Source organism: Hylobates moloch, unplaced genomic scaffold (genome assembly GCF_009828535.3).
Source record: "Hylobates moloch isolate HMO894 unplaced genomic scaffold, HMol_V3 SCAFFOLD_1242, whole genome shotgun sequence".
Taxonomy (NCBI): domain Eukaryota; kingdom Metazoa; phylum Chordata; class Mammalia; order Primates; family Hylobatidae; genus Hylobates; species Hylobates moloch.
In genome coordinates this window covers 2,082-12,526 of record NW_026653517.1, presented here as the reverse complement: position 1 = coordinate 12,526, position 10,445 = coordinate 2,082, and the positions used below count along the sequence as shown (strand labels likewise).

General features: G+C 44.1%; 2 long non-coding RNA genes across 2 annotated transcripts; one reads left to right on the top strand and one right to left on the bottom strand.

Moving 5' to 3' along the window:
• Positions 1 to 491: 491 nt before the first annotated feature.
• On the bottom strand, positions 492 to 5,303 carry LOC116464670 (uncharacterized). Its single transcript, XR_004246983.2, has 3 exons — positions 4,912 to 5,303; positions 4,433 to 4,547; positions 492 to 1,060 (listed from the first exon to the last, which is right to left on the bottom strand). It is a non-coding gene; the product is annotated as an uncharacterized LOC116464670 (long non-coding RNA).
• A 544-nt stretch (positions 5,304 to 5,847) lies between these two features.
• Positions 5,848 to 9,563, top strand: LOC116464669 (uncharacterized). Its single transcript, XR_004246982.2, has 3 exons — positions 5,848 to 5,980; positions 6,292 to 6,341; positions 7,050 to 9,563. It is a non-coding gene; the product is annotated as an uncharacterized LOC116464669 (long non-coding RNA).
• The last annotated feature ends 882 nt before the right edge of the window (positions 9,564 to 10,445 follow it).

Genomic DNA, 10,445 nt, shown 5'->3' with positions numbered 1-10,445 from the left:
CAACACATTGCTTACCACATACTTCACAAGTGAACAGTGATCACACCAAAGCTGAAAACACTTGGCCTGTTGATCAAACAGGGTTTTCACTGGATTATACACTTTAAAATGGTGAATTTTCAGGTATGTGAATTAGTCCCTCCCCTGCTCAATGACAATAACAGGAAAAATTTTTAAAATAGACTTTGGAGACAGACAACTAGTTTATGTCCCAGCTTTGCCCTTAACAGGCGCTCTGGCCTTTAGGCAATTGTGGTACAGTCCTTGGTTTCTCTTTATTTCCATTTCATCCTACGCAGAATGGGATTATGAATTGCCCTTGAGTCCACTGATAAACTCTCCACCCCCACCCTAGAGAGTGGCTGATCAAAATACCCCAATTCTCCTAGACACAATAATTGATGAAGACACACAAGCCCCAAAGATGCTCAGTCAAGATTCTTGAGGAGGGGAAATGTGGAAGCTGAGTCAAAACAGGGCTCTCTCCTTCTAAAATCCTTGCTGGCTTCATTCAGCACCTTCCTGATTAAAAAAAAAAAAATTCCACTACCTTGAGGCAGCTCTTCAGAATTTTGGACAGTTTCTGACAACTCATGTTGAGGAAGAACTTCCTGTGTTTGTCCATTGGTTGAATTTTCATCCATTGACTGTACTTGCCCACTGGGTACACAGAATAAGCCTGTTTGATGACTGCAGCTCCCTGGAGACTTCTGTTTTTTCAATAAAATGGCCCTAGATTCTACAGTTGTTTCCTGATTGCTGTGGTTACTCTCTTCTTTCCAGATGCTGGTTTGTTTAGATTCCTTTAAAAGTGTGCTGCTAAGCAATGCCCCCTAGGCTCTCATGGAGGTCTGACCAATATGGCCACTTTCAACATACTTGACACTATTCCTCTTCTTGCAGCCTAAGCTGGCAGAAGCTTTTTTGACAGCATTAAATCCTTTCCTTTTAGTGATTGCCTTGGCACAGGCAGCATGCTGCTACTCTGCTGGAGTGAAAGCAAAAGATGCAGTGGAGTCTGGCAGGACCTGGACACCTTCATAGATTTATAAGCTGGGGCCTGGATGGAGGAGAAGACAAAGAGATGTGAAGCTGCAAAGGTGGCTTAGGCAGGATGGTTGGGAAGGGAAGGGTTGGAACTTAGAGACAGTATCTTTGACATTGACTCTCTTACATTTCAATAAAAGAATGGGAAATTGAGCCTTTCCCCGTGGTCCTTTGACTCTGAAGCCTTTTAAGCTCTTCAAAAGGCAAGTTAACTTGGAGCTGGAAAGTGAACAGGTTTACCTGCTAGTATTTTGTTGAAGTAACTTCTTCTATTCATCTATCTAACTATCAATAGACAGATGGACAGATAGGATGGATAGATAGATAGATAGATAGACAGATAGATATAGTGTGTGTGTATATCTATATATATTTAATGAGGAAATTGGAAAATTAGATCCAATATTGTGTCCTATTCAATGGCAGCTGCTCACTGCACAAAGTAAGGAAAACTTTGAGGAAATAGAAGTTGCTTAGAAAAATCCAGATGTCAGGGCTGGGTGGAATGGCTCACACCTGTACCCAGCACTTTGGGAGGCTGAGGCAGGTGGATCACGAGGTCAGTAGATCGAGACCATCCTGGCCAACATGGTGAAACCCCGTCTCTACTAAAATACAAAAAATTAGCTGGGCATGGTGGCACATGCCCGTAGTCCCAGCTACCCAGGAGGCTGAGGCAGGAGAATAGCTTGAACCTGGGAGGCAGAAGTTGCAGCGAGCCGAGATCGTACCACTGCACTCCAACCTGGCAACAGAGTAAGACTCTGTCTAAAAAGAAAAAAGAAAAGAAAAATCCAGATGTCATTGCTTTGTATGTTGTGATGATGTGGTAGCCAGCTCCAAGAAGATGGCCTCCAGTGAGTCTTACTTTCTGGTATTCATATCCTTGAGGCGGATCTAAGTAACTGATCAGATATTCTGGAAATGATGGAGTATGCTATGGTCTGAATGTTTGTGTCCTTCTTAAATTAATATGTTGAAATCTTCACCTTCAAAGTGATCATATTAAAAGATGAGGCTTTGGGGAGGTGATTAGGTCTTGAAAGTGGAGCTCTTCTGAATGGGATTAGAGCCTTTATAAAAGATGCCAGCTAGAGCTTGCTAGTCCCTTGCACCACGGGAAGATGCAGCAAGAAGGCTCCATTCATGAGGAACGGGGCTCTTACCAGACACTGAATCTCTTGGTGTTTTTTCTTTTTTTAAGACAGAGTCTTGCTCTGTCGCCCAGGCTGGAGTGCAGTGGGGCGATCTCGGCTCACTGCAACCTCCGCCTCCCGGGTTCAAGCAATTCTCTGTCTCAGCCTCCTGAATAGCTGATTACAGGCGCCTGCCACCATGCCTGGCTAATTTATATATTTTTAGTAGGGATGGGGTTTCACAATCTTGGCCAGGCTAGTGTTGAACTCCTGACCTCGTGATCCACCTGCCTCAGCCTCCCAAAGTGCTGGATATTACAGGCGTGAGCCACTGCGCCTGGCTATTTTTTTTTAAATTTTTTATTCTCATTACTGTTAGATCACATCTGATGGTGTTTTGATCTTAGACTACTTAGCCTCTAGAGCTGTGAGTAATATATTCCTGTTGTTTATAAATCACCCAGTCTAAGGTATTTTGTTATAGCAGCCCAAACAGACTATGACAGAGTGTCACTTTTGAGACTAAGTGAGGAAAGGCATTGTGGCTTCTTCTGTCTCGCCCTCTTGAATCACTTGCTCTGTTGGACGTCAGCCGCTACGTCATGAAGACACTCAAGCAGCCCTATAGAAAGGTCTTCATGGTGAGAAATTGAAGCCTCCGCCCAATAGCCAGCATCAACTTACTAGCTATGTGAATGATCCATGTTGAAAGAGCCTCCCTTAGTCCCACTGAAACCTTCAGAGGACTGCAGCCCTGGTAGGCTTCTTGACTGCAACATCATAATGCCCTGAGCCAAAACCACCCAACTATGCCGCTCCTGAATTCCTGACACACAGAAACTGAGATAATATTTATCGCTGTTTAACTTACTAAGCTAGTAAGTTTTAAACTCTTCAGCTTTGAGGAACTTTTTTTTATCCAGCAATAAGTAACTAATAAAGATGGGTAGAAAGGAGGAATGAAGAGTAAAGAGCCTTCATTCATTGTTCGTATATGTTCATTTGCTAGGCACTTGCTACCGGCACCTTAGGCTAAGGGGTAGAACAAATGCTAGGTTCACTGCTGCTTTTGTACACTGCTGACAACCAAATAGGGCTGTCACACAGAATGACAAGAAAAAAGAACATGTCCTCTTTCCTCCTCTTCCTCCTTTTTGCTTTTAGGGGAAGGCTAGGATGACATTGAGAACTCACACAAATTTTGTTTTTGACTCCTCAGTGTCCCCTGGGAAAAGGTGCATTGGCCTTTGTGTACTTGCTACGAGGCTGTGTATCCTTGAGAGCAGGACTTGGATCTTATTTATGTCTATCCCCGTTTCCTAGCAAGTGAACATATATGAACAATAAATGTTATCAAGGGAGAGGGCAAATTTCCCTCCCTCTTTCTCCTGAATTCTGAAGAGATTCCATTCTTAGAATGGTTTCTTACTGCAACCATCCCATTCACAGTCCATCAACGAAGTCTTGAGAGTATCATGCATGTCATGAGCCACTTTCACTATTAAATAAATTCCGTCCCTCTGTTAAGTTCCTGGCTTTTAGGACACCCCTGCCTTCAGGACGGTTTGACCCTTCTATCCCATTTTCTCTATGCAATGTTGCTTTAACTGTTTTTCAAGATCCCAGGATGCTTGATCCGGGAAAGCACAGAGGTCTGCTGCCAACATACCAACATACGTCTCTGTCAAGTTGTCCAAAATCACAATAGAAAGAGCCCTGGACTGGAGCTAGGAGACCTGAGTTCTCGGCTGTTCTATTACTGATTAGCGTCTATGTCCTTGGACAAGCTGCTTCCCTTTTCTGGACCTCGGTTCCTTGTCCTAGATAGGTTCTAAAGTCGGCGGCTCCTTACTGTAAGTTAGGATTCTAAGGTGCAATCCGAAAGTAAAACCAGTGGTCAATATACCCCTGAGTAGCTGTTAAGGTTACAACACGAGGCTCCTCGGCCTTCCCTGTAGGAGCCAATGGATACTGCCTCAGTCAGAGTCAGGTTTACTGGGAAGAGCCTTCCGGTTTTGAAAGACAGGATCTGCGGGTTTCCAGTTCTGTCACTCACTCGGGGTAACTTTGGGCAAATTCTCTCTGGACCTCCGAATACGGAGGTCCTTGTCACCCAGAGGAGTGTCGAAGACCTGGGCAGTGACTTGGAGAGCTTCCCGCCATTCCCCTTCTATAACCTGGGTGGCTCAGACCGGGAGCGGGGTCCCAGCCGGCCCGTAGTTCCGCCCGGACGTGCGCAGGAAACAAACCTGCAGCGCTGGCTGAGGGCGGCTCAGCTTCGGAGGGCGCGACTCCAGGTGAGTTCTTAAAGGGACCGTCAGAGTTTGGGTAACACCTGCGATGCTGACCGGGCTGGGACGCAGGCTTGGGGGAATGAATGAATGAACGAGAGCGAATGAATGAACAAACCTTCTCTCCCCACCCTTAAGTATACCATACTTGGAATTAATCACTTACGCTTAAAAATCTTGTACTGTAACCCTCAAACTCTTGCCAGATTAACCAGTGTCTCTATTTCATATGTCCTTCTTTAGTGAAACCCCTCCCCCCAAGCCTATTACTAAGGGACGAATAGTAACTTAACAAGCAGCCTGGAGTGGAAGGCAATGCAGAGTTGGCACCCCTCCCCGAACTCCTCCCTCTCCCTCTCCCAGGCCCCGCCCTCCCCGCCCCCTGGGAGGTACGGTTGGCTCCTCCTTAAGGCGGCTTTTCCCCGGTGGGGATCTACCCCCGGGGTCGCCAGGCGCTGTCTCTGCCGCGGAGTTGGAAACGGCCCGTGTTGAGTGAGGTTAAGGGGTGTCTCGGAATGTGCGCCTTGGATCTGGTGTAGGCGAGGTCACGCCTCTCTTCAGACAGCCCGAGCCTTCCCGGCCTGGCGCGTTTAGCTCGGAACTGCGGGACACGCCGGTGGGCTAGGGCAAGGTAAAGGCGGGCTCCTCCAGGGCCACCCCGGGCCACCTGTGGAGTCCGAGTGTTAACTCCTTTGTTCTCAGAGCCACTTCAGCGGCCGCCCTTTTAAGCGAAGAGGTTCCCTTAGGATGCTCCCCGGGTCCCCCTTCCGTTCCTCAGCCCTCTCCCGACCCGCCTCCCCCTTCCAACCCGAAGGTAGCAGCGCGGGGAGCCCCGGGCTCGGCGAGAGCCGCCTCCTCACTTCCCATTGGCTGAGAGCGCGGGGAAGGCGGTCACGTGGGAGCGCGGCAGGCCAGCTCGGGGGCCGCCATCTTGGCGGAAAGTTTAGGGGGAGAGCGGTTGGGGGCGCGGAAGGAGGCGAGGTTCCGGGGGTGGGGCGGGCAGGCGGCAACTGGGCGAGCGGGCCGGGGGACCGCGGCGAGCGAGGAGGCGGCGCGGCCGAGAAGGAGGACGAGGCCACGGGGGTGCGGCGGCCCAGGGGAGCTCCTCCCCCGTCCCTTCACCCCCTCCGCTCGGCTCCGCGGGCCCCGGGCGGGGCGGGGGTACGTGGAGCGGGGCCGGGCTGGGGAGCTGCTCCGAGTCTGGTCGGAGCGCACCCCAGTTCCGAGCGCACGCCGCTCGCGGGAACTTTGTGGCGGCGCCGCAGGTGTGGGGGCCCGCGGAGGTGTGCATGCGGGGCGCGAGGGCGTCGCGGAGAGCGGCCGCTGCCCTGTCCGGCCTCAGCTGGAGCAGCCCGGAGGCAGCGAGCAAGGAGAAAGGCAAGCGAGAGGAGGGGGCCCGAGCAGGGCGGGCGGCCAGTCCCGCCGGTCCCCTCCCAGCGCTCTGCGGCCGCTGCTGGCTCGGGGGCCAAGGGTCGGAGCGCTTCACCCGTCCGTACCCGGTAGCAGGTGGGGAGTTGGGATACTTGAGTGGGGCAAGAGGCGGCCTCAGGTCTAGGCTCTTTGGGGAGGGGGATGCTTTCGAGGAGAGTTTGGAAGCCGACTTCTGTCTGTTCTTAATTTGGAGGGGCACCCACTCCAAGGAAAAGCTTTCCACATTGACAGACAACTGCTGCGTTTTGAGACTCTTTCTTTGACTTGGTAAAACTTTGGAACGTGGGGTTTTCAAATAGGGCTGCGAGGGTTTTCTGTTTCGATGGGGGGAAATGCTAGTTTAACATGATTCTATCCTTTTTCCTTTCTGTTGTGTGTTTTTAAAGGTGTGTGCCCTCTTCCTGATTCTAGAGAAAAATGCCGGTCCGGAAGCAAGGTGAGAGTTTATTCCGTAACTCTGTTGTCGATGTCACTTGCTTTTCCGTATGTCAGTTTTTTGATTGCCGTTTTAGAATCGTTTGTGTAACTTTGATGAGACAGCACGGTCCTAGCTTTATTGCTTAGGGAATCTAAGCCTCATATCATTTCAGAAGATGGAAACACGAAAATGTTTGTTAAACTTTCTTAACATTTTTCTAGTGGTTAAGAGAGGCAGTTAACCCCCCACACATATGTCCTTAGTAACTCTGAATTGGTGTTTTAGTATTTCACTTTATCATTCTTACTAAGCACTGTTCTATGAGCAACTGTGGGATACTAAGAATTTGTATTTTGAAATGTTAAAAATTTGGATTATAATAACAAATTGTAGATCATCTGCTTTTGCATATCAGGTAATCTGAAACTGTTGCTAATACTTTGATCTTTTACTTTGGCAAACTACCAGTACACATTTATTCCAAACTGCTCACTCTCCTCCGTTTTCTAATGTGATATAGGTTTAAATTTTTCTTGTCTTTCTTTAGTTTTTTTTTTTTTATTTTTTGGTCATTCTAAGGAATATGTGTACATGAACATAGTGACGTCAGTTGACCTGAAGGATTTGCGGAACTATTTAGATGTCATGCAGAATTATTTGCACTAGTATGTGATACTTTTTTTTGTAAATAGAGAGTTTTAATCAGGTTCTGCTTTTTCTTCTCAGATACCCAGAGAGCATTGCACCTTTTGGAAGAATATCGTTCAAAACTAAGCCAAACTGAAGACAGACAGCTCAGAAGTTCCATAGAACGGGTTATTAACATATTTCAGAGCAACCTCTTTCAGGCTTTAATAGGTGGGAATTAAAACTTTGTAACTGTTATGCCAGCTAGGCTTTATGCTCCTCTCAATTCATTTATTTTAAACTTAAGAAAACGATGTACTTAATTTTCTGAGGCATTCGGTAACTTGAACATCTTCAGTGAGTTGTGTGTTTTTCATAGGCCAGTATTCTTTCTTAACATAACTAGTAACCAAAAAACTTTCAGTATTATTTCAGTGGCTTTTGAGAACATTGTTTCACATCTTAATAGCATTAACTATTAAAAGATGTTGCACAAATGTTTAAGGACCTAAAAGGTATGACTGAGTTACTGTGAGCTTGTTTCTGTATTTGACTTGTATGTCTCTGAAGTCATTGAAAGTGTGTGAAGGGTTCTGCTGGGTTTAAGAACATTCAGTCCCTTAATGTAGACTTCTGTTTGAACTTGACATTCATGGAGTCAGAATTTTAGACCTGGAAAATGATCTTAGAGATGATCTTGTCTAATAACCGTATTTTACAGGCAAGAAAATGGAAAGTTTTATTCTTAATTGTAACTTAATTTGAAGTGGTGCATTGTTTGAAAGAACTGGACAAATAAGAGTCCTGAGTTCTTTTGCCACTAATTGAATGATATATCCCAAGTCATTTAATCTTTTCTATGCCACCATATTAGCTGTAGAATGTAGCTGGTGAAATGGCAGAATGGGTTTAAAGCCTTTTTTAAGCAGATAAATCATTTTTAAAAGCATCATCTAATATTTTGTGTATAATCTCCCATGTATAAAACAAGGTGACTTGTCTGGCTCTTTTGTCCAGGTACCTCAAAAAGTTTGCAAACCACCGAACTAGAAAGTTTGTCTCTTCCAATTCTAAGAATGAAGTTTTTTTTTTTTTTAGTTATCAACTATATAACATTTTCACATAAGAAGAAATATACTTAATTGTATTACATTTATTTCTTCAGTAACTTCCAGTCAGATATGGCCTTACGTCTGTCTATTGATAGAGTAATTGTTGGTGTGATTTGAAGACTACCTTCAAGTCAGTGTGTCCTGTCAAGTATATTATTGATAAATGGATGCTCTCTACTGTTTTAGAATGAAAGATTTTTGTAAAGACCACTTGATGCACCTGAACAATTTTGAAAAATTTAACATTTTAATAGACTTTTAAAAACATGAGAATACAGAGCACAGTGTAATGAACTGCCTTTTAACTGTTTCCTAGCTCCAGAAATTAACATTTTGCCATTTTTGTTTACATTAATGGACATTTTTGACACATTTGAATTTCTGAGGTTTAAGGTCCAAATGGATGATCAAATTGGATTCCTCTGGAAAAACAGCAAAAAGCATTTTTTAATTATTTGTTTTCTAAATCAACGTTGAGCCTAGTAATTTGGTGCGGTTACTGTTGCGAAAAAACGTATGTTTGTTCGCAACAGTATAGAGATATATATATACACATATATGTATAGATAGGCAGATAGACTGCAGACTTTTCTTTGTGTGAAGGCTGTAACTTAAAATTAAATCGTTAGTGAAATAACAGGATCTACATTTATATTTCTGTCTAGATTGGGGGTGGGTTTGCTATGTTCAGAGACATTTTTGACCTATTCTGCCTTGCCTGTTTTGAATGTGTCTATTCTTATGTACAATTGAACTTCGAAAGAGTTAGCTTTTCTTTTTTTTTTTTTTTTTTTTTGAGGCAGAGTCTCACGCTGTCGCCCAGGCTGGAGTGCAGTGGCGGGATCTCCACTCACTGCAAGCTCCGCCTCCCAGGTTCACGCCATTCTCCTGCCTCAGCCTCCCGAGTAGCTGGGACCAAAGGCGCCCGCCATCACGTCCGGCTAATTTTTTTTTTTTTTTTGTATTGTATTTTTAGTAAAGACGGGGTTTCACTGTGTTAGCCAGGATGGTCTTGATCTCCTGACCTCGTGATCCACCCGCCTCGGCCTCCCAAAATGTTGGGATTACAGGCGTGAGCCACCGCGTCTGGCTTAGAGTTAGCTTCCTAATTACCAAGTTTACATTTGTGAATCTTCTGATTTCATTGGTTGTGAATTTACTTTGACATTTAGATTTACTTGTATTTAATGTTTTATAGGATGTGGTACTATATCAGATTTTGGTGTAAGACAAGTAATAGATTTTAGGAGTTTTGAAATAGATACGTTTAATAGAGGTTCTGTGTGTTTCCATTCTATAATTGTTGATACTACGGAATAAATGCATTCTCTTGTGTTTCCTGAATAACTTTTAATACTTAGTCTGAAAATGTTTAGTCTGATAAGATTTTCTTTGTATTTTGCAACTCTACCATTGTTTTGAAATAGCTGGTAAATTGCCCTAAGCTAAACCAGTTCATTGTGTCCATAGTGTTTGCAGAAAAATCCAACTCAGAAGACAGAGTGCCACTTACTGAAAGGTTTTTTTCTCTCAGTAAGTGGCACTCTGTCTTCTGAGTTGGTACCTGTGGACCATTGGCTTAAAGGAGAACGGGGGTCTTGACCACCTGAGCTGTTTGAAAGTCATTTAGTGCTTAGATTTGTGACTTCCTTCATGTGGAAATGACTTGTTTAGGCCGTAGTGAGTTACCTAGTTATCTGTTTGGGGTGCCTTTGGAGTGTCTTTGGATTTTCCGTCTGCATTGATCATTGATTGATTGATCTTTGGACTGGTGGTTTATATTGACTTTTCGTGCATTTGAAACAGTTGGAGTGAGTCTCTAGGGGTTTGGTGTCCCCACATAGTTGATACATAGATTAGCTTCCTGTACGTTTGGATTATTCAGAGGGACAGGCGTGTACATACTGTATTATATTTGTTCTAAAATACCAATTTTTAAATGTTTCAATATCTGGTATATGTCATTTTTAATTGACAGTGTTTTTGTGTTCCGACACATGAAATACTGCATTTTATAATTGATACTCGCAATTTAATTAAATATGGAAATCATTGGTCTAGTGCTGATAGATACTTGGTAGTATCTTTGAAGGATGGCTTAAAGATTTAAAAATTATTGAAAACAGAAAAGTTTTTACTAACTTTTGAGTTTCAGCTGATATATTGTTTCTTTAGAGCTGAATATTTAAAGTTGTATCTTAACAAAAGTCCATGAACTGCACATTTGTTTAAAATTTACTCCCAAAACATATCTGGTGATTATTTTTGAATAAAGGAAAAGTCTGCTTAATTTCACTCTGTGATTTAGGTGAGAGCAATTTGAAAACTTGCTTTTGTATTCCAATTTGTTGTGCTTAAGTTTGAAAATTTTGTGAGTAGACGG